Raw genomic sequence first — 24,349 nt, 5'->3', positions numbered from 1 at the left:
TTCTGGTGACTGTAGTTAACTACCGGTCGGTAGTATCCGAGAACTGTTCCTCAAACGCATCGTATAAAAATGTAAATATCAGTTCCTGCTCTACATTCAGATTATATAATTACTTACGGTAAGGACCAGGGATCACGATTTGGTTTAAATCACGGATGGGGAACCGTTCTCCGAAAATATCGAGGAGTCCTTGGAAAATATGCCAGAAATAAAACTATAGCACCATAAAGATTACGGAGAAGCAAACAGCAGAAATTTGGACACATATTAAAAGCCAAGAGCAGTAGTTCTGTATACAATTCAATTTCGAGAAAATGAAGTTATATTTTAGATTTTTAGACCCACTGTACATCTTTTTGTATAAGTTAAAATGGGAATGTAAAACGAGATTGGTATTGTTGTAGGGTCCCATAAGTTATTGGCTTAACTTTAATACTACAGTTAGTCAGTTATTATCACCTTCTGAAAATTTTAATTTCGACCAATTAAATTTTAATTTTCATAATGCCGGGCGTATTCTATTTCTCGCCGTCGTCCTAATTTAGGTACCACTCGTTAATTGACCATCAACTTCGCCAGACAACAAACATAGATTGCGCATGGAAACGTGCCTGGTAGTATAAAGATAATCTTATGCCATCGATATATTTAATCTTTTCTTATGTTATCATTGTTTAAAGATGCTCCACCGCCGACAGAGCATAAATGACATTTATCATTTGAACAATAATTGGTGTTTAATCCTGTATATACATCCCTAATTAACACAAAAATAATATAAAATAATTTATTTCGTCTTTGGTGCATGCGCAATCAGTACTTCATTCGATATAGGATATAGTGCCACGGATTTTTTTCGGGATGCAATTAATTATTTTTCATATTTTTAATTTAGAGTAAAATTAAAAGCTCAACCTTTTCAATGGTGCTTATGGTGTAAAGTAAGTAACTTTTGTAACTGAAGAAAAATACTAAATCGTTTGCTGCTGTTTTAAATAATGAAAAAATACTATTTGTCAGCGGTGGAGCATCTTTAAAGATATTTTTATAGTCTCTACCTCTACATCTATATTGTACTGACCACCTTCATCAAGCTGAAGTTTATGTCAATTGGAGTGAGTGTTATGGGAAAAAAGTTAAAGTTTGATAGGCAGAAAGGATTGCTGATTTGAAGGCTGTAGTTTAAAGCGAATAGTCGGGCAAGTGACTGTAAAATCGGTAAAAATGGTATTAATATATCCGGTATAATTTCTTATGAATTAGAAAAATAAAACTTTCCGTCAAAATCGCTGTACATGCGAAGAAAATAATAATATCTATGGGAATCCTAAAAGTCCTCCCGGACGGCTAAGAGTGCAGTTCAATCTTAACGCATGCGCAACACCCACCACTCTCCGTAGTAAACAAAACATGGCTACCGTAGTTTTGCACCAAAATGTTTCCGCCAAAACAACCAACTGACTCACCTAAAATGCGAAAGGAAAGGCAATGGAGCAGCGACAATCCCAACAACTGACTCGGTAAACATTACGACGCATGGAGAGTGTTAATACAACTTGTTATAGTGAAGAGAACAGTTCAAACGAGCACGCGGCGCTAGGTACGTACCTAGGCCTACTACGTACCCGGTACTCCCTGCTCAGCTGATTGTGAGTGAGTCTTCGTATTTTGATCATTATGTAAATAGTCCCTAGCAGTATTTTTTCATAAATGAGTGGTCACATATGGTCACATGTTTCATACCTGTTCCCCAATCGCGTAAAACGTAACCCTGGGGTAAATAGCGGTTCTTTAGTGGGGCCTCTTTAGGGGTAATGAATGCCCTGTATGCTACCGGTCAATTCATACAGTTCTGATGTATATATTTATAGATTTTTAATTTGTAAATTTTTGTTCTGTACATGTTCTGGTAGTGTTATACACATACATTGTATATAGGATTTACATTGTAGGTTAATTGGTAAAATTGTATTGTATATGTTCTGATATACATGTAACAGGAGAGGAGAAAATGTAGCGGCCAGACCGGGATTCGAACCCGGGACCCTCCGAATACTAGCCGAGTGCTCTACCGACTGAGCTACCTGGTCACCGATGATCGACCCAGTCCAATCCCACTTCACTCCTCCCTCCTTTCTCGAAGTCTTCGCCCTCGAAGACACACGAGACCCTTCCAAACACCACCACCGTGGGTTATTTAGTTGGGCGCCAATTCTGTAACAGGAGAGGAGAAAATGTAGCGGCCAGACCGGGATTCGAACCCGGGACCCTCAGAATACTAGTCGAGTGCTCTACCGACTGAGCTACCTGGTCACCGATGATCGACCCAGTCCAATCCCGCTACATACACATATACATATATATGTACATGTAGGTTTTAGCTTGTTCTTTAGATATATTTGGAGGACACATACAATATTATTTCTGGCCATAATAATAAATAGTGTTTGAATATTTATTACAACTGTACCTGGTTCATGTGTATATGACAAACTTTACAGAGTTGAAATGTACTGCAGCCATGTATCATTTATAATTATTCTGAATTTTTGTTGGAACTATAGATAATGAATTTTGTATCTTTTTTGAAACAATATTTGATTCTATCAAATGCATCAGTGACACATTCACAACTTATAAAATGTCTTCTCTAAAATAAAAAAAAAACCTGTAGAATGAACCTACATTTATTCATTTATATATATATTTGAAATTGATCATTTCAATTTTTGTCATATTCAACAGATATAAAAAATTGCTGGTTCTTTTTTTCAGGCACCATGCATGCATAGTGACATGAATACAGAAAGTTCATCCCTTGGACCTGTATACAAGTGTATGTATACATATACATACAATTAGCATCATATGAAGACTGAAGAATGTTGATTTGAGTGCTCTTGAAAGTAAACTTTTCCAATATGGACCTAGAAGATCATGAACAGAACATTTAAACAGTATTAATTTATTAAATGTTCCTTTCAACTGTAATCATTAAATAAAATTATGATGCAATACTTTTTCATTGTTTAACTTTGTAGAAATATTTGTTTATATTAGTCCTCTAGATCCAGTGATTATAATTCTTGCATCCATATGCCTGCCCATTTGTTTGTCAGGGCTTGTGAGATAGCTTTTCAATTACTTTTTAAAATATAAGGATTTTTTTTTACATATAGCAATATAGATAACATTGTCTTAGGATTTCTAAATTCTACTTTACAAGAGAGTAGACTCAACATATAAATAAAACCATAAAACTAGCAAGTTATCTGAAATGTTAAAAATCTTTTTGTCTGAACCAAATTTCACATTTATTGTCTATGTGTAACTTGTACATAGACCATTTATGTATTAATACTGTAGTAACAGTGATTACAAACACATAGACTTAAATGTAGTATGTAGTACTATGTACATCTGTCTTTGATTTGAGTTCTAAACAAAAAAGTGGTACCTATTGGGAAGTTGTGACTTGGGCGGAGGGTGAAATACAGAAGAAATAGCTACACATGGAAAAAAGAAAGATATACAGTACCATATGGATTCAAAGTTGCTCCAAAATCAATGAGACTAAATAACCAAAAAAAAGCCATGTAAACCCCAAATATGCAATGACCAGATCAATGATAAAGCACCCTTCCACTTCCAGTTATCTGTAGCTATTTCTTCTATATTTCAACCCCCCACTCAAGTTACAACTTCCCAACCTCATGATTCTTCTGTCTTTTAGCCCCCCCCACCCCCACCCCCCAACACACACATACCTGATTGATTGTCATGTTATTTCAGGTTCCTATTCAGGTATTATTCCTAAAAACCAAAAAGGGTATACACACTGTGTACTCTCAAAGGAGGGGAACCACTTCATTCAAAAATGGAATTTACAATTTCATCTTAATTTTGAAATTTTCAATTTAATTATTAATTACTGGACTATTAAAACAGTATAGAACCCCTCGGCTACATACAAAGTACTGTGGTACACATTTCTCTTAATTAATTACTTTTCTTCAACTCAATCATCTTTTTCTCCAGAGCACAAAAAGAACAGGAAACAACAGAAAAGGAAAGTAACATACATGTAGGCCTATATGTTTTCTGGAAATATATATGATGTGTTAATTCTCACAGCATAGGCCTACATGAATGTGAAGAATTAAATATTATCAATGTTTGAGAGAATTTCCTAGTTGTAATTCTATAGCAGCTACATGGAATGTACGTTTACATATATACATTGTACGATACATACACATCATAAAAGTTTCTTTCCTTCCAGCTGGACATTCATGTCATCTCTCTCCAGAACTCAAATATTGTTTACAAAAAAAAACCAACCAGAGACATAGATAATTTAATTAAATCTCTGCAAAAAACTACACGAATAATTGAACACATATATTGTACTTGTAAAATATCTATGTATGAGCTAATTTATTTTCACATCTTTGACAGCTACATGCATGGACGTTCTATGGAACGTTTTCGTGTGGTTTTAAATGGGAAATTATGTTACGATTATTTGTATTTAACCTTCATGATTCGGTTGATGTAAAATACGACGAATGCTATGCTGCAATAATTGCCCCTTGCCGGGGCCCCATCTCTGCATCGGCCGAATATTTGTGTCGATTTCCATGTACAAGATGCTTTTATCGAAAAATGATTACAAGGCATTGTCATTAATGTAAGAATACTTCATTTGCATCAAATGTATCATCTCAAAACAACAATTTGCATACCGCATTAGTGGTTTATCACACGAAACGAAACCGACACGACTGAGAAACACATGTCCATGTTGACATTTCCACGCAGCCTCGTTTTCAAAGAGTTTGGAGAATTTATATTTAGAACTGTGCTAAATTTACACGGGGCTTCCCCAAAATTTCAATGGTCAAAACTGGACACCGTAAGCAGAACTTGACCATCATTATGGTATACAATGACTTTTGGAAGGCCAAAGAACGCATTTAGACTGGTTTCCTTTGCCCGACTATTCACTTTAAGGGTTTGAGAGAATTTCTGGTTGTAAGGAATTCCAATTTGTTATGGTTCTAGGGAAAAAAATGAATATTTACGTGTTTGTGTTCTACATGAGGGTGTCTGATATGTGTACATATGTGCTTGTCTTGTGTTGCGTACTGGAGGAACGAGTAAGTCTTTTCTAATGTTTATTTTACTATGTGTTATTTTATGAAGCATGGTTAGACACATGTCTTTCCTACGTTGTTCTAGAGAGCGATAGTTTAGATGTTGTATCATGTCACCAACACTGGAGGTGTTTCTATGTTTGTTGGTGACAAATCTTGCTGCTCTTCTTTGTACCATTTAAATTTTGCTGATGTCTGATTTATTATAAGGGTCCCATACTGAGCAGGCATACTCTAGTGATGGTCTTTAATAGAGGTAGAGCCGATCTTAAGGTTTCTACGGAGAAAGGCTAGGGTGGAGTTGGCTTTTCCAAAGATGTGGGATATATGGGATTCCCATTTCAGATCTGATTGGATTGTGATGCCTTGGTATTTGGCTTTGTCTACAGGTTGTAATTCTTTCTGGTGTAGGATGTTTTTGTGATGAATGGCCTGTTTGTTATTTGTTATTGATAACATGTTACATTTGTCGGGGTGGAATGACATTTCCCAAGACTTCTCCCATTCAGCAAGTTTATTGAGGTCTTCTTGTAGACATGTCGCTTCATGTGTGGATTTTATTGTCATGTATGCAATGGTGTCATCTGCAAAGAGGCGTGCGGTGGAATTAAGACCAGTTGGGATGTCTTTGATGTAAAATAAAAAGAAGGAAGGACCTAAGACTGAGCCTTGAAGGACTCCAGACTTGACATCTACGTAACCAGACATTCACCTTCTACAATAACAGCCTGTTTTCTATCATTTAAGAAACTCTCAATTCATGTGTTAACCTTGTCATTGATTCCATGGTATCTCAGCTTGTGACAAAGGAGAGAATGACTCACCTTGTTAAAAGCCTTGGAGAAATCCATTATAAGTACATCAGTCTGTTTGCCTTGGTCTACATGTTATTGGCATCGTCAATGAATTCTATTAATTGGGTTTCGCATGATAGTGATCTGCGGAAACCGTGCTGTAGTGGATACAGGATGGTGTGATTATCTGCATGGTTCATGATATTACTAACCACGATATGCTCCAACAGCTTACTACATATACAGGTAAGTGATATAGGTCTATAGTTTTCAGGTTGATCTTATTGCCTTTAGCCTCCAGTCAGTAGAAACAGAGCCAGATAGGAGAGATTGGTTGAAAATAATTGAGAGTATAGGAGCAATTTCTGGTGCTAAGTACTTAAGCATCCTTGGTTTGAGCTCGTCAGGGCCAGCGGCTTTACTGGGGTTTAGGTTATTTATAAGTTTCAAGATCCCTGCAGGTGTAATCAGGATTGCCTGTTTCGGAAAGGCTACTAGCATATAGATGGCTTATCACTTGCAACATTTTAGAAGTTTCATGAACTAAGCCATTAAAATGGATAGTTTACTAAAGCTGAAATAACAAGATTTAGAATGCAAATCGTCCTCTTCTAATCTTGCATTACTGAACAAATTGAGAGCTATAATAAAAAAATACCATATTCGACCCAATTAGCCCGACCTAAACCAGAAATCTATCTGTCATAATGTCTAAGTCTATTGCAAACCTGTACCGTTTTGGTTTTATACCCGGGCAATTGAAATAAGGTCTCTAAAAGAGGGTACTTATAGGGACATAGGCGCTTATTGGGTTGAATACGGTACTGTATGTCACAGAAATCTAATTTGTTTAGCAGGCAGTGTAAGGGAGATAACTCGAGTAGTCTCTACCAGCTGTCGGTCGTCACATGACTGATCACATGAGTGGGGTGGGAGTATAGTCGTACACAAACAAAAAAGATGGTGGAGTGTGTAGATGTTAGTCCATCAGCATCAGAAGCACGTGGTGACATACGCTTATCAGTACCTCGTGGGCAGCTATCAGGTGACCTGTCAGATGTCTTGGTTGACAGATATACAGAGCTGTAGACACCTGCATAAGTACAGGTATGATCACGTACTCAATGATGCAGGTGATTCCACATCAATAGAATTATTACAGCTGTATTACACTTTGAACTTATGATATTCCGCTATTGGAGGTATGTATTTATTTTTTTATTCTATTTTTTTTTCATTTGGTTACATCATTCTACCTTCAATGTATAAACAATAACGTTAGACCTATTACATGAATCTGTTTATTTTTATCAGTCGATCACCACAACTTCAATTATATAGATTCATTTTATCTTATTGAAGACCCACTACGTTTCAGAAAAAAACTTGTCTTAAAACATTAATAGCACCAGAAGATATATATATCGATGGACTAGATGAGGATACTGTACAACACCTACCAAATGCAAGATTTCTTGTTTAATAATCATTTGTTAACCGTGCAGATTCATTTTGTTGTCAAAATTAAAACCTGTGTTATGAAAATGAACGTTTAATTAATTTATTGTAATTGAATTGTTCAGAAGGTGATGATAAGTGCAGTATTAATATTATAAAGCTAATAACTTTTGTGACTCCACAAAATTATCAATCTTGTTTTACATGCCCATTTTGAAAATTAAAAAGACAATTTTAATTATATATCAATCGAAGGTTACTTAAAGAGGTAGTGTAATGTGGAAGCAAACCTTAAATAAAATCATTGATTAACCATAAAAAATACTATAACACGAAGCAAAAAATTTTCCGGTGCGTCATTTCACATATAAAAGGCGTAAAAGTAATCTCCGTTCAAAAACATACCTTTAGAATTTTCAACTTTAGGGAATTCCCCTTTTTACCGGAAGTGACGTACTGTGAGCAACAGATTACGTCTGTGTTGTGACAACACGATGGCTTCGTGCTCGATGCGTATCCATTTGAAAACATTGTATTATAACTCATCGCCTTTTTATATTTGAATTTATCTTTTTACGTACGTATACAGTTTTTTGTATTCCTAAGCTGAAGTTTTTTTCATGTAACAGTTAAATGTGATAAAAATGGCAAGTTTTCGGCACAAAGGATGACGGTGCATTGTTGCAGCAGGCTGCAGCGGTATCAGGACATCTCGCACTTGGAGACCTCGGTACTTGGGTTTTTTTCACCTCGACATTTTCCCGATATCTCGGAACTTGTCGGTATCTTTGTCGGTATAATGATATAAAGATACATCATTGGCCTAATATTTAATGCCTCAACTATAAATCCTTGTTATATGAAATACTGCAGTAGATTCTACCCCTTTTATAATTTACAGAATACGAACATAAATTGTAAAAATTAAGATTGATTATAATTTTCGACACTTGTTTATACATGTACAAGAATAGTTCTCTTTTCTTTTAAAACTCTAACCAACGACGAAGATCTAAATCTTATGTCATAAACACACGTGTTTCATGGTACAATAATAATGTACATTGTAGTTCAGACTTCCGAATGTGTCAATTTACGATATATTTATACATATAAATATTCATTAACAACCTTAATGCATGTTATCATTTTTCTTTCAAGTCGGTTAATTATAAGCTCTGCAGTTATCTTTCATATCATACAATAATTAGTTTACGGCAAATTAAATCCTTAAAAGTATCTGTCAGTGATTAATGGTAAAAGATACATGGAATGTAAATTATGCTGTCGACAGACTTTTGAAGCGTGTAGTAACTTACAAAATATCGACTTAATCCCGATCTTAAGTACTAGTTAATCGGTAAGAGAATGAAATATGCTTCAATTTCTTGATTTCAGCATTTTTGAAGATGACCTCTGACAAGTGGTATTTTTTTCTCTATCAAAAACAAGAGAAGACGACTTTACACTTAGTATTACAAAAGTTACTTGCTTTACATCATTACCACCATTGAAAAGTTTGAGCTTCTAATTATACTTCAAGATAAAGATATAAAAAAAAAATAATTGCATCCCGAAAAAATCTGTGGCACTATGTCCTATATGCAATGAAGTACTGAATAAGTATGCACCAAATCAAATTAATTTATCATTTGTGTTAATTAGATACATGTATATACATACGCGATTAAACACCAATTATAGTTCAAATGGTGAGTATCGTTTATACTCTGTCGGGCGGTGGAGCATCTTGAATAAATTGGCTGTAATTTATTTTTCTGATATTCACAACTGGAATATTTGCAATATATTGATCATCGTATCGCTATAAGTCTATACAATGTAACAACCTGTCATTTGACACGAACACATGCATTTTTATGTAATAAATCTTGTACCGAAGTACATGTATATGTTGGGTATTTTTTTTTTGCGGGAGGTCGCCGTAGATCTAGAGGTCCCGCCCCCGCCATAGCATTGGCTACAAGCCTCGATGTTCACGTGTCAGTCAATTATAATTACCAACTGATTGACGAGGTGTGTTCCATTGGTTACTGAATCATTTATTTCTGCAACCAAACCGAAGCATATGATATGAAATGTGTCGCTATACAGAAATCTTCAAGTATATGTTGCAAAAAACTTTAATTTACGTTCCGGGACTTGTATTTTGCATAACCAGAATAAAATACCTATCACTGTAAAATCTACTAAATTTGATGTATACGCCGTAAACTCCCTATGAACGGAGTAAATAGTGAACAGCTAACTTTAATTTGATTGCTGTAAAATCTTGCGATATTGGAAATTAAAGCTCAGATATGTCAATGTCTGAGGCACGTTCATGTCTTCTCAGTAACAACTTACAAATGTACCTAGCTTCAGTTAACATTTTATGCAGAGAGAACGTGGTAAACTTTCTCTGTACATATATGTTTGTGGTTTAAAAAAACTGAAAAGTTACGTGTATTTGGCCTATGACATTGTCGAAATCAATTCTTTACGTTTGCAAATTGCAATTAATTGTAAAATCAGATTTCCTGGTATTGTATAATTTTTTTAATATATTTCATGCCTTTTGACATATTTTTAGTTGATTGTCACAGTTTCGTTATTTAACCAAATTTAATTAAATTCCGTATGATCGTAGATAAAAATTTGCAGATTCCATAATAATGGTATGATTTTCCGTGGTCTATTTAATTTATATTTTAATGTTACATGCATTTTTATCGCCAGCGGAACATGATATTGACGTCAATTTTTTGTTAAGCACTAACACAGAATTTATGGAAAATTCGTTGAAAAACGAACGTGAAATTCGACTGAAAATTAGTCAAAATGCATTAAATATCATATATAAGAAAAGTATCAATAATATACTAAAACGAACATTCTTAAAAGTGTGCAATATAGCGATTCCCCCTAATAAAAAGCTATTCCTTCGTTCGCGGTACCGCCAGGTGGTCGCTCTCACTGCCTTGAATGTTGCTCATATGACGTCACAATGCTTCGAAGCCAAACCGGAAGTTGCGTTGATTGTTTTTCAAACAGGTGCAAATGGGCAAATTTCGATCTTAAATATCTCGAAGATTTCTGGATCGATTTTCATAATTATTTTTTTGTTTTTGTTGGATTAAAATTTTCTTTCTGAATAAAGGAAGGAACATTTCCATTACACTACCTCTTTAATATAGATGTAGGTTGTGTAACTGGTACCACTAGCTGCACTTAATAGTGTCCATGTATATTGCACCACAGGGACTTGTAACGTAGGTTGTGAGAAAGTCTGCTGTGTATACATGTGTACTATATACTATATAAAAGGACAAGGGAACCAACGACTCGCTTGGAAGAGGTACACCTGCCTCTACAAAAGTCGCCCGTATTCCGTCAAACATGGATAAATATGTACATATTTAATACCAATATATTCTTAAATAAATTTTCGACATGGAAAACACAACTTCAAACACGAAATAATATATTAACATACCTTTATTTCACTATGAACCCTGGAAAATGCAGTCAGATATCACCGATGTCGTTTTGCCTGTCCAGTAAAATCTAGGTCAAAAGCACTCATATTCCCTTGTAACAAATTTTGTATGCATTAATTTCACTTTCTGGTGATATTTTGCCATCGCAAATACAAATAGGCTATCTCTGATAACTCTTTCATTAATCCAATCCAACAGCTAAGCGAGGAATCACACTTTTTTTATCCAGCACTCGACTCTTGTTCGTATAATCCGCCATATTGTAATTGATGATGGGTACCTTTTTGGTGTACTCGCCCTTACCCGATACTACACTGAAATTCTGTACTCAGACTCTGTATAAATTAAATATCACGGTTTAGGTTCTTAGAAGAACCTTTATTTGAGATGCATATATCATTAATAGAAGAATCTAACTTAAATGGAGACTCTAATGTTGTACTTGACCGTTACCACATTGATATTGTAGCGTTTAGTGTACAGACACCGGCCGGTATATGGTGTTTCCAGTCCGGGTCCGGGTATGGGATACACAATATCCACACAAACGTGTTTAACCTAGATTTCAGTGGACAGGCAAAACGACATCGGTGATATCTGACTGCATTTTCCAGGTTCATAGTGAAATAAAGGTATGTTAATATATTATTTCGTGTTTGAAGTTGTGTTTTCCATGTCGAAAATTTATTTAAGAATATATTGGTATTAAATATGTACATATTTATCAATGTTTGACGGAATACGGGCGACTTTTGTAGAGGCAGGTGTACCTCTTCCAAGCGAGCCGTTGGTTCCCTTGTCCTTTTATATAGTATATAGTACACATGTATACACAGCAGACTTTCTCACAACCTACGTTACAAGTCCCTGTGTATTGCACATTGTGTATGCATGGTTAAAATTACAATATCAGTGACTAGGTCTATGACAATTAAATACAGGTTTGTGACCTCTTCTATAGACATCTGATGCTTGAATACTAGACGATACATGCATGTACAAATGTATAATTGAATAATTTTCCACACTACGAATATACAGGACACTGAATTACAGTCCTAAAACTAAGAAATTAATTTGATAGTTTAAATTCCTCCTGGAGAAACAAAACTCTAGTTTGGGTACCAGATATACATGTATCTATACATATATTTGTTGAATGTACCTGACTATAATGTTTTCTTTTAATGTCTCCGTGTACATGTAAAAATGTAGCTGAATTGATAAAGATAGCATCAGCTAATGTTCTAAGACTACCCAGGTTAAAGCAGTTTGGTCTGCCTGCTGCATACAATAATATCACCTCTTACATCTACAGAACATACAAATATGTAATATTCCAAGCTACAGAGACAACACAGAATGATGAGAATGATGAGAATTGACCGATCGCCAGGTGTAATATAGCCACGCCTCGTGCTCGCAAACGCACGTGTTTCTATTCAATGTCGGAGCAAACATCGTAGCACACACAATACAAAATGCAAAGTCATGTGTGTGATTGACAGCTGGCGATCCGTCAATAGCAATCCTAACAAGTAATTAATTTGGTAATTCCTTCGGTAGACACAAAATTCTGCTTTAAATGTATAGTAAAATCTGCTAATAAACTTGAGTGTACTGCTGAAATATTTAATCTACTCAACTCAGAAACAGAATATATTTTTCTATCCATTCCTTTCAAAGGTTTCATTCTTTATTGATGGGTTAAACTCTATGGAACTATAAAAGGTGATTTATAATTAGTTTAAAGTTTCTTTTGTTATGATCAAGTCTGATGTATGTAAGAGCTAGGAGAGGAGAAAATGTATCGGACAGACTGTGATTTAATTAACCAGTGATTTTTCAGGGTATTTTGGCAAAAAAAAATTTGTAACAAATTGGGAATTTTTAATCGCGAAAAGAGCAGTTTTGGGAAAAAGTTACCCGTTACTGAACATGGTATTATAGGTGATTAGATATTGTAAAACTATAACCTATTTCATTTTATCAAAAGGTGATGACCATCACAACAGTTTCAGAGTAGTTTGGTTTTAGATTAAACAACGAAGGGAGAGATTTTGGGTTTTATTTGTTTTTCAGTGATTTGAGTTTGGAATTTTTCATTGTAATTGGGAAAAAAATAGGGGGGTTTGGCATTGGGAATGGGGTCGTTTACCGACCCCAGTTATATAGGGATAAAAATCACTGTTAACTCATGACCTCGGATTACTGGTCAGGGTAATGCTTGCTCTGCTGAATGAGCTACCTGGGTGTAATTGATCAACTCAATATTAATCCAGACTTGTACATTTGAACAAGATATTATATTAACAACATAAATTATATATATATAGTCCTGCAATACACATACCAATTAAATCAATGATATTAATTTCTGACTTTTTCAGGTTCAACAGATCATCTTCTACAGCAATATTACAAGAACTATAACTAATATGTCACTCTGTATGGGAACGTCACACCTCAAACATATATTTTTGTTTACATAACTGTTGACCATACTCACCCTTGTAAAGCAGGAAGGAGTGAATTAAACAGAAATTAAATATTGACATTAACTTTCATTCACATTTAATTAAAAAAAAAAACAACACCAAGATGTCAGAGTCAGCACCGCTCCTGAAGAAGTCTTCTTCCAGTGCTGTTAAAAACTTACCTCTGTCACAGAGGCTACTGTACAGCATTGGTCATGTACTAAATGACCTCACAGCCTCAATGTGGTTCAGCTACCTCATAATCTACTTCCATCAAGTCAAAGAGTTTAACAACACCCTAGCTGGCTACTTGATGATGATTGGTCAGATCAGTGATGCGTTATTCACACCCTTCATTGGTATCGAGTCTGATCGTACACAAGGGATACTTAAGATTGGGAAGCGCAAAACATGGCATTTAATTGGTACGTATTATTTTTAGAGAGTCTCTGGTAACTGATTTCATGTTTAGTGATTGATGTTACAGATTAATCAACAATCAAATGAATTAAACAATTAACATATAAGATACTCTTGGAAACTCAATTTACATAAGCATATGGTTGCATCTCATTTGAGGAGGTCAAAATTAATACATCAATTTGTGGTTTTAAGGTAATGATTGGTATGCTTCATCACTTGTTTTGGGGGTTGATAACTAGGTTACTATTTTTTTTTATAAAAGTACAAATGTAATGATCTGTGTCTCTCTGCTGTTGCTGTGAAACGATTCATACCATTATGTTTTCACTCTATCTTTTCCAGGTACAATATGTGTGGCCTGCAGCTTTCCTTTTATCTTTAACCAGTGTATTACCTGTGAACATACCAATGATCTGTACCAGTTTATCTACTATGCTCCGTTCGTCGTTATATTCCAGTTTGGCTGGGCATCCACACAAATCTCTCACTTGTCCCTTATACCCGATCTCACCACTAAGGTCGATGAACGAGTCGAATTAAACGGCATGAGGTAAACAGAAAGATCGCTTATCAATATCAATTGTGGCAATTGATTACCCAGTATGTCAAATAAAAAACTCATTAACTCAAATTATAGAATGGAGCATTTGTTGTGAAAGTTTGAAGTTATCCAAGAGTAGTATTGAAGTTTAAATAAGGATCTTAAAATAATGAAATGCTAGTCAATAACCAATTGAAACATAAAAATGGTCTTGTATTTAAGTTTATAATAAAGTTCAACAGTACTTTTGATTTGTTAATTGAAGTAATATTAATAAAGTGCCCACGGTAAATGGAAAAGAAAGGAAGACAATTATATAAATGATTTTATTTCCATTTTTTCCCCTTGATTTAAAAAATTATTTCCCTCATAATCTGTATAAGTATTGATATTGTTACAGATATGCCTTCACAGTACTCTCCAACCTGACTGTGTTCGGGTTATTTGCACTTCTCTTTTACTTAAACACGGGAGACGGTATTGGAAATAGTGACATGCTCTCTCCTGTCGACAACAACAAGTTCAGGGTAAGATTTTCAATTAAAGTAGTAATTACTTAAGTATTCCATCTGTGCATAGTACAGAGGTTTATGGTCAATTTGTTGTTTGTCAAAAAGATGACCTTGACATTTACTCTGTTCCTTATGAAATATGAAATATACCAGGTTATATATATATATATATATATATATATAGTAAACCTAGAAGCAAAATAGAACTAGGGACTGATACACTAGGTCCAAAAGTGCAGGTACATTTTTTTGAAGAAAAAAATGGACTTTTAATTATTATCATTATAAAATACGCAAATTATCATTCATATCAATTTCTGGTTTATTTTTAGGACCTTGTGTTTATTGTGGTCAGTTTAGGAGTTGTAGTCAGCTTCCTGTTCCAAATCGGTGTTAAGGAGGGCGTAAAACCTTTTACTCATGTAGAGGCTGAGGAAGCCATGTCAAAGTCTCTTAAAACATGTTCATCAATGTCATCGTCTGCCACCAGTGCTCAATCAATAGAAATCTCCATGCTGAAAAAATCCCTCATGTCCTGGAAGGATTGGCTCAAGGAGAGGCAATTTTATCAGGTAAATCTACAAACAGTAGCTGCAGCTATTAAATACATTGCTTTGCATATGCTTTCGTACGAATAAAAATTCTGTAAGCTACTGCTTAAGTCATTTAAAACTTATTTTAAGATATTAAAGTGAACAGTCGGGCAATGATGGCTAAAGTCGGTAAAATGGAGTGAATGTATCCAGTATAATTTCTTAAGAAATGGAAAAATAAAATCTCGTCACAATCTGTCTGCGTACAAAGAAATTAATTTAAAGTATGGTAATTCTAAAACGTCCTCCCGGCTCACTATGTCCGTGGTTACATTTCCACATAGCCTCGCTTTCAATGCTTTCAACTTTTCTTTACTTTGATGGTCAGAACTGGGAAACTAAGCAGAACTTGACATCCGTATTAATATGTGAGAACTTTTGAAAGGCCAATGAACGCATTTAGACTGGTTTTCTTTGCCCGACTATTCACTTTAATAATATGATGTTGTGGAGTAAAAACACAAGCGTGAATGGATTAATGAAAAAAAATATGGTCTGGTACAGTAATGGGACTAATTCATGTACCACATGATACCGATAACGCTTGTGCGGGACTAGTATCTCCAGTGGTGATGGAGTCTAACTCTTTGTAATCTACCCGCTGAAATGATGTTATCCCCGCGATAATGTCATTTGACTCATTCCATCACCAATAGAAACAATAGTCCCCACACATCGGGTATCAAGTGGTACGTGAATGAGTCCCATTGCCTTTTAGGGATAGTTTTAGTTTGTTAGTGCATGCATCGATATTAATTGTAAAAAGTAAATGTTACAACATGTATTCATTTAAATGTAAATGGAATCAAAATGAGAATTTAGTCAGATACAAAAAGTTACCTTTTGGGGTAAATGCATGCATGACTGTGTATACTGTAAAAACTATAATCATGCGTAAAGACTGTGTTTATTATTATAATATACCTAAAAACATAAATTACAACAAGAAGGTCATTTTGGTTAAAAAAGTTAAGTACTGTATTAAAGAATTGTATGATAAATACTGAACAATATTGTTTGTAAATCTATTTTGTATTTTTTTTCACAGGTTGCATTGATCTACATGTGTACCAGGTTATTTGTGAATTGTTTCACAGATTTATCTCCCCTTGTATGTCACAGAGACATTACAAATGTCTAAGGTAAAAAAAATAACTTAAAAGTCTTAAAAATAACTTTATTGCTGGGCTTTATGTCAACATCTTTGAACGTTAACTATAAAGATCTCCCTATGCATATGGCTTTCCTTGGGGGGGGGGGACCCAAAAAATTTCACATATGGCAGGGAGTCATTTAAAACATTAGGAGGCTAAGCCAGGTTTCAGACTATACAATGTGTATACCAATTAATATGTTTTGACTTTTTCCACCTTTTCATCAATTTATTGCTTTAGTCTACAAAATGTACATTAATTTTTGTTTGTAATTTTCTCTAAAAGGAAACAAAACTCAGTATATCAGTAGAGAAGACTCTATATGTAAATCATTTAAGAAAAACAAATCTTTTCAAAGTGACATAGAGCATCTTACATGAGTGGCTATGTGATATGAAAATCAAACGAATTCAATAATTTGATATGCCACGAGCCTTTAGGTGAGTGGCATAAGAAATTTCTAATGAGTTTGATAAATTTCATATCACATAGTCACGACTGTAAAATTCGAGATCTATTCATCACATAACTTTTATTAATAAAAATATAAGTAACACTTTGAATTTCTTCTCTATATAAAACAGTTGAAATCTGGCTCAGATGTGGCGTTTCCGTCTACTGAGACAATCAACGACGTCATATATAAATTATGACTCCAAAGCTGACATGTGATGTCATTATAGTGATATTACACATGTGTCATACAATAGCTACGATATGACGTTATGACATGGCTGGATGAGCCAGTTAATGTGATAAAAAGTTCTTTGAATCTTTATTTTTACTGGACTTTACGATGTAGCAGGGCTTGACTGGGACTCAAATTGGTGTCCTTTCTGGTAGAGTATATGTCCAGCCTATTTCTTTGGTCTTATCGAGGTTTGAACCCTGCTTGTCGGGCACTGGCTTTTTACAATTCTCTCCTCTGTATGATCTGCGAAAAAATTGTATATCATCATACAATAGATAAATTAATTTATTTATATTTTTACTATTGCACAGAGTGAATTGTAGTCTATCATGCCCAACTTGGTAGTGTTCGTCAAGCCGCGACTTTTCTACATCCTTTACTCTATGAACTCATATTAACAATAGGCACTTGAGACTACGAAAAAGTAAGCTTTAGAAGTAGATAATGTATTCAGTTTTTATTGTAAAATAGAGATGTGTGTTTTAATATGGTAAAACAATATACTTGACTTGCATTTTAGCAATAATGGCCTGTGAGGATCATTAGAAAATTATGTTCTAATTCCTTTGCTAAACACCTGATCTAAATAACTAAAGGATTATGTTTACTCAACACCAAGAGAGAGGGTGGCTTTGAGGCTGCACCTCTGGCTTCATGCTATTGATAACCAGCCCCAAATGTGAATGTCGGGAGACTTTTTGCATATTAGAAAGTTCATTGCTCGCTGCCATCTGTACTGTTTTACTGTCTATAAACTTTCTCCCCAACTAAACATTGGGTTATACCACACACTGAATCACAACATTGAGTATCTTGTGAAATTTCAGTGTACATTATGATGTCATATCTACATGTGTATAATATTTTATGCTGAATTCTCTTGATTTTCAAGGCACCTATTTTATAGCGTCTGTTATGTGACGAGGTGAGGAGCATGTGCTGAATGGATATACTTACCTAATAAAGAGATCATCAAAGACAGTTCACTTGTTACGGTTTTGAGCAGGCAAAGTGATAATGACTTGGCATCGGGATGGCGTCACCATGCTGGTTACCTACCTTGCCATCGACCTTCACGATAAGATGATTCGGATGGAAGAAAACCGGTGTGCACGCAGTGAGCTGTTCGTCGTACTGGCAGACTTTGATGACTTTACAGACAAACTTTCAAATTAAGGGATTGAACTGTCCGTTCGTTATTCAGCAAAATCACAACTTGAGGAATGCACGTAAGTTTTTATCGGTTAATATTATTTCTGCATATTTCTAAGAAAACTATTCTGAAATCTTGCGTCATTCTTGAACGTTTAATGCCAAATACAATGTCATTAGTAAAATGATCAAAAAGTCCAATTTCTAAATGATGATAAAGGTCAATTTTTTTTTGATTAAGTAGGCTAGATTCATTCAGCCGTCTTTTGAATTATTGCGATTATTCATGTCATCAAGTTCAAGACACATTTCTGTCTTTAAATGTTGCGTGTCCGAGTATACATGACTATGAATCGCCTTATTCTATAGCAGAGGGGGAACATCTGAAATCTTGATATATAGTTGAACTGATTTACACATACTAGAGAACTGCCTGTGCCTTCATCTGTGTAGTGTGGCATAGCAAAGTGCCCTACTTTATCATAAGCATAAGCCCTGCTTTTGAAAAATTAGTACTTAATTTTTGAAGAAGAAAAAACAACCAACTACTTCGATTGAAGCAGCTACAACAACTGTTATAACTATTTCTGTTTTAAATGGCACTGTCTATGCTATAGCTATCCCATATATCATAATGCTGGGCATTGTCTTATATTTACCGGTATGTCATAATGACTCACTCGTGTTCCATACTCTGTATGTCCTAGGTCAGAGACTGGCATCAATAGTATGAATTCTGAAAATCAAAAGGTACTTAAAATTCTATTGAAATTAGAAGTTGCAGTATCGATAATTTGATAATATTGTAGTCAATCGACTTCCTTATTTATATTTATAAAGATTTTAGTGTGATATATTTGCTATTAATTCCAGCTGTAAGTGAGTTATAGCGTTTGAGCAGGTGACCTGGGATATACTAGCTAATGTCAGGTGTTTGATTTCAAATTTGTGTTTACTGCTTAATAATTTAGCTAGAGGTTTGACTATTAGAAATTTGTGTGGTAATTGGTGCTGACCCGTTAAGAAGCTGTCGAGAGGTTGGGTATATGTATTACTGTGAATAATTTGTTTAGTTTAATGTTAATAATTATAGCGGGGGACGAAGCGTGGAGGTATTAGAGGCAGGGTATATTTAGATAGTATGATAAGTCTTGTCATTTAACTGGTTTAAAATTATTTAGACGATGAGGACGCCCATTTGTATTGGCGTGATACTCGTATTCAGTGTGATTATGTAAATAGCGAGAGGGTAGGTATATGGTTAGTGAGATAATTTGTATTACTGTTTTATATTATGCGAGGAGTTGGGTAATATGTATTAGTGTGATTAATTTGTATATTACTGTTAAATTATATATTGCGATGAGGGCAAGGGATAGTATATGTGATTAAGTGTGTTTAATTCATGTATTTAATTGCCTTATTTATTATAGCGAAACTCGGGTATGTGTATTAGTGTCACTAATTTGTTATCTTAACTGTTGGTATTATAGCGATATGGTATGTATAGGTATTAGTGTGATAAGTTAAATTTACTGTTAATAGTATAGCGAGAGGAGTGAGGTATATGTGATTAAGTGTGGGATAATTTTAATCCGTATTTTCATGCTTATTAATTTATATGATCCGACGCATGCTGGTGGTTTATATTGTATTAGTGTGATTAATTTGTTCATATTACTCGTTCAATATCCTCTTAGCTATTAGGCAGTATATGAATTAGTGTGATGAATTTGCATTTACTGTTTAATATTTAGCGACGAACCCGCGATAATTATGTATTAGTTGTAGCTATTTTGGTGTTCTACTGCCTTCCAATTTTATAGCGAGACGAAGCAGTATTGTATTAGTGATAGATAATATGAATATTACTGTTAAAAGTGTTAGCGGTGGGAGGCGTATAAGGTATTCTTGTGTTTAATTTATGGCTCATAGCGATTCTGAGGGATAGACTGGCGGCATTTATGTATCTAGTTGTGGATACAATTGTGTTTACTGTTAATATTGGGTAGCGAAAGGGCGATGGTATATGGGTAGTGGTAATTTCGAGCTACTGTAAACGAGAGTAGCGGCAGCGGCAGGTATATGTCATAGTGTGTTACTTGCTTAACGTTTACTGTTTAAATATTATAGCGAGAACTATGGAAAGAGGACTGGGTTATATGTATTAGTGTGATTTAATATGGATATTTACTGGTTTGATTAATTTTAGCAGCAGCGCAGGAGACCGGGATATAATAGTCATTAGGCTGTGATAATTTGTTATTTTCTTGTTAATATTTTATACGCGACGAGCGGCCGGGCTATATGTTACATCTAGTGTCAGATTATTGTGTAATTTAGCTGTTATTACGAAATATCTGTCAAGAGCAGCGGAGGAATAAGTATTAGTGTGATAATATATCGTACTAAGTGTGATAATTTGTAGTATAATGATTAATTTTATCGACTATAGCGACGACGCCACATAGGGCTATATACTAGCTCTCACGTGTATGATGATTATATAATTTACATGTTAATAATAGTGAACTGGCCGAAGAGTGGAAACAGTAGTGTATATGTAGAATTTAGTGTGATAATTTACTGTTATATTTTTATAGCTGGAGGAGGGGATCGAGGGTATTTGTATTTGAAGTGTCGATAATTTAGACTTGTCTATATATTAAAGTTAGCACAGAGCGTTATCTTAGAAAGCGTAGCGACGCGGGACATTCCTGCGTATTTAGTTTCTAGTGTATGATAATTTGTATTTACTGTTAAAATTATTATATGAGATGTGGGTGGGTAGGGTATATGGATTAGATGTGATTAATTTACTGTTTAATTGTTCTATTAGCGAGTGACAGAGGCATACCGGGTATAGTGTAGTATTTGCTGCACGTTAAATTTGTACTTATTACTGTTAACTATGTTAGCTGAGCGAAATTCCGAGGACAAGGGTTATTTGTATGTAGTGTCGATAATTTTTTTATTTACTGTTAATATTGGGTCATAGAGCAGAGCGCCCGCCGGGTATATGATGATTTAGGGTGATAAATTAATATTTTACTGTTTAAATATTATAGCTAGAGAGGACCAATTAGAAGGGGCGGGTTTCTGTGTGATTAGTGGTGAATGAATTTACTGTTTAATACTTATATCTTTTGCCCGATCACGTGAGGCGTTTAGGCGGGAGAAGAGATAATTGAGTATTATTGCTACTAGCCTTGTGGCGTGGGTATATGTATTATGCTGTGATTATTTGTATATTCTCCTAATAGCTGAAGTGGAGCCGGGCAGGTATATGGTATTAGTAGAGATAATTGTAGTTTACTGTTTATATTTTATAGCAGTGAGTGGTAGCGAGGGTATAGGATATTAGTGTTGGTAATTTGTGTTTTAATCTGTTTATAATATTATTTTGAGGGGATATATGTATGTAGGCGTGATTATTTTGTTTTTAATGTTGAAATTTATAGTGAAGTGGGCGTGTATATGTACTAGTGTGGATGATATTACTAATGACTGGTATAGATTACATCGAGAGAGTGGGTTTATGCCTATTAGTTGTTGCTTAATTTGTATTTAACTGTGTAATATTTAAAGCGAGAGGGCAGGTGGTTGGCGTATATGATATTCAACTTAGGCATTCTGCCTTTGATAATTGTAAATTTATGCTTAATTATCTATAGCAGAGGAGGGACTCTTGGCGATCTATGTACTTGTGTGATGATTTATATATTAATCAAAAAAATGTTAAAATATATATAGCGAGAGGCAGAGGGAATGTTATTAGTGTGATAATATATGTATTAGTGCTGCTAATATTACTGTTATATTTCATTTAGCGGGATTACTGTGATAATCCGAAGGCTGCGGGGTTTTATGTAGCTTGTCGGCATGTAGTTTATAGTTAATGTGATATATTTATCTATACTTGCGAAAAGAAGGGAGGCGGGTTGTCAGCAGGGTATATAGTTATTTGTGTTGAATTAATTTGTACTTTAATCTGTTCAATTATGTTATAAGCGATCCGTCGAGGTCGCGGCGGGGTATATGAGTGTAAATCTATTAGTGCTGAGTAATTTCGTATTTACTGTCTAATATTAGTATGGCGGAACATTGAGCGACGGCGTATAATGTATTAGTGTGAAACATAATTTTGTATTTTACCTGTTTACAGTTTTATATGCGAAGAGGGCTGGATATGTACTAGTGTGATGATTTATATTACTGTTAATATTATAGCGAGATGGGCGGGTATATGTATTAGTGTGATAATTTACTGTTAATATTATAGCGAGAGGGGCGGGTATATGTATTAGTGTGTGATAATTTGTATTTACTGTTAATTATATTATAGCGAGAGGGCGGGTATATGTATTAGTGTGATAATTTGTATTTACTGTTAATATTATAGCGAGAGGGCGGGGAGGGTATATGTATTAGTGTGATGATAATTTACTGTTAATATATAGCTATATGTAATAGTGTGATAATTTGTAATTACTGTTAATATTATAGCGAGAGGGCGGGTATATTAGTGTGATAATTTAGTGCGAGAGGGCGGGTATATTAATGTGATGATTTATATTACTGTTAATATTATAGCGAGAGGGCGGGTATATGTATTAGTGTGATAATTTGTATTTACTGTTAATATTATAGCGAGAGGGCGGGTATATGTATTAGTGTGATAATTTGTATTTACTGTTAATATTATAGCGAGAGGGCGGGTATATGTATTAGTGTGATAATTTGTATTTACTGTTAATATTATAGCGAGAGGGCGGGTATATGTATTAGTGTGATAATTTGTATTTACTGTTAATATTATAGCGAGAGGGGCGGGTATATGTATTAGTGTGATAACTGTTAATATTATAGCGAGAGGGCGGGTATATGTATTACTGTGTGATAATTTGTGTTTACTGTTTTTATATAGCGAGAGGGCGGGTATATGTATTAGTGTGATAATTTGTATTTACTGTTAATAATATAGCGAGAGGGACAGAGTATATGTATTAGGGTATTTGTATGTATTTAGTGTGATAATTTATATGTATTAGTGTGATAATTTGTATTTACTGTTAATATTATAGCGAGAGGGAGGGGTATATGTATTAGTGTGATAATTTGTATTTACTGTTAATATTATAGTTAGAGGGCGGGTATATTATAAGCGTGAGCGGGTATATGTATTAGTGTGATAATTTGTATTTACTGTTAATATTATAGCGAGAGACGGGTGGTATATTACTAGTGTGAAAATTTTTACTGTTAATATTATAGCGAGAGGGCGGGTATATGTATTAGTGTGATAATTTGTATTTACTGTTAATATTATAGCGAGAGGAGGGCGGGTATAATTTGTATGTATTATGTGTGTGATAATTTTGTATTTACTGTTAATATTATAGCGAGAGGGCGGGTATAATGTGATAATTAGTGTGATAATTTGTGTGATTTTTACTGTTAATATTATAGCGAGAGGGCGGGTATATGTATTAGTGTGATAATTTTGTATTTACTGTTAATGTATTATATAATTTGTATTTACTGTTAATATTATAGCGAGAGGGCGGGTATATGGGTATTAGTGTGATTTACTGTTATAGCGCGAGAGGGCGCGGTATATGTATTAGTGTGATAATTTGTATTTACTGTTATATTATAGCGAGAGGACGGGTATATGTATTAGTGTGATAATTTGTATTTACTGTTAATTATTATAGCGAGAGAGAGGGGTACTAGTGTGATATTTACATATATTTACTGTTATATTATAGCGAGAGGGCGTGTATTAGTGTGATAATTTGTAATTTACTGTTAATATTATTTAGTTAATATTTATAGCGAGAGGGCGGGTATATGTATTAGTGTGATAATTTGTATTTACTGTTAATATTATAGCGA

The 24,349-nt window shown here is 34.5% G+C and overlaps 1 non-coding gene and 1 pseudogene across 1 annotated transcript; one reads left to right on the top strand and one right to left on the bottom strand.

Moving 5' to 3' along the window:
* Positions 1 to 2,240: 2,240 nt before the first annotated feature.
* Trnat-agu (transfer RNA threonine (anticodon AGU)) lies at positions 2,241 to 2,313 on the bottom strand. The gene has a single exon. It is a non-coding gene; the product is annotated as a tRNA-Thr (tRNA).
* A 4,525-nt stretch (positions 2,314 to 6,838) lies between these two features.
* LOC138332592 (major facilitator superfamily domain-containing protein 12-like) lies at positions 6,839 to 17,261 on the top strand (annotated as a pseudogene).
* The last annotated feature ends 7,088 nt before the right edge of the window (positions 17,262 to 24,349 follow it).

This window comes from Argopecten irradians, chromosome 10 (assembly GCF_041381155.1).
Source record: "Argopecten irradians isolate NY chromosome 10, Ai_NY, whole genome shotgun sequence".
Lineage (NCBI taxonomy): Eukaryota > Metazoa > Mollusca > Bivalvia > Pectinida > Pectinidae > Argopecten > Argopecten irradians.
This window is presented reverse-complemented; position numbering and strand designations above follow the sequence as displayed.